The sequence below is a fragment of the Orycteropus afer genome, unplaced genomic scaffold (genome assembly GCF_000298275.1).
Source record: "Orycteropus afer afer isolate SDZICR_OR568_19922 unplaced genomic scaffold, OryAfe1.0 scaffold01126, whole genome shotgun sequence".
NCBI lineage: Eukaryota > Metazoa > Chordata > Mammalia > Tubulidentata > Orycteropodidae > Orycteropus > Orycteropus afer.
The window spans coordinates 114,284-115,800 of record NW_006922713.1 but is presented as its reverse complement, the minus strand read 5'-3'; positions in this window follow the sequence as shown (position 1 = coordinate 115,800).

The following is a 1,517-nucleotide window of genomic DNA, read 5'->3' as shown; positions in this document are numbered from 1 at the left end:
TATCTTAGTTTGTGCTAATTTATGTAGGTTTCTAGGAATTTGTCCATTTCTTCTAGGTTTTTGAATTTGTTGGAGTATAGGTCTTTGTAGTATTATTATCCTTTTTATTTCAGTTGGTTCAGTTGTGATGTTGCCCATTTCATTTATTATTCATGTTATTTTCATCTTCTCTGTCTTTTCCATAGTTAAATTTACCAGTGGTTTGTCAATTTTGTTAATCTTTTCACAGAACCAGTTTCTAGTCTTGTTGATTTTCTCTATTTTTTTTTTCTGATTTGTTTATTTCTGCTCTTATCTTTATTATTTCCTTTCTTCTGAAGACTGGAAGTTTCTTTTGTTGCTCTTTCTCTAATTGTTGTAGTTGTTGGGTTAAAGATTGATTTTGATTCTTTCTTCTTGATGTGTGCATTAATTGCTAAAAATTGACCTCCAACCACTGTGCCCCAGAGGTTATTGTATTGTGTTTTCATTCTCATTTTCTTCTAGGAATTTTTTTAAAAATTACTTTTTACTGTGAATAGGGTGCAATTTTACAAAGCAGATTAGTTTTACTCTCAACAGTTCATGCACATTTGATTTCATGCCCCAATTACAGTCCCAACAATAAAAAGATGTTCTTCCATCTCCTCCCTGTGACTAAAGCTCCATGGTGTCCTTCTTATCTATGCATTCCTGTCTGTCTAGCTTGCAAATGTTGCCCTTCTGATGTCTCATGGTGGATTGATCTAAGGGATGCATCTCCCTAGGGTATGCAGGTGCATCTCTGTGGGGTAGGTGTTCTGCTTGTAGGACTTCATGCTGTGTGGCTGAGAGCTAATCCATGAAACTGACTCCAGTTCCATGCCTAAAGGATAACCTGGGGCCATAGTCACCGGGGTCCCACCAAACTCCATCCAACCAGTAATTCGGGTCATTTTTATGTTTTTGAATTTTTTAAAAAACACATTGTATTGAAATATAATTTATGTACAGTGAAATAGACAAAACTGAAGTGACATGGGTCAATGCATTTTTTTTCTCCGTGTTCCTTCCCCTCACCATCTTCCCCTGGTATAACAAAGAAAGTTTCCTTCCATACATAAACCTTTCCTTGAGTTTTTCCAATAATGAACTAACACTATATTTGTCCTGTGATTGACTTTTTTCACTCAGCATAATGTCTTCCAAGTTCATCTATGTTATGTGATATTTTGCAGATTCTACCTTATTCTTCGGTGTTGCATAGTATTCTGTTTTGTGTATGTACCATGGTTTGGTTATTCATTCTTCTGTTGATGGGCACCTAGGTTCTTTCCATCTTTTTGCTATTATAAATAGTGCTGTGATGAAAATGGGTGTGCATATACCTGTTCATGTCCTGGTTCTCACTTCTTTAGGATATATACCTAGTAATGGGATTGCTGGGTCAAATGGTATTTCTAATTCCAGCTTTTTAAGGAATCACCATACTGCTTTCCACAGTTGTCATTGTTGTTGTTACGTGCCATTGAGTTGTCTTCTACTCATAGCGACCTTAT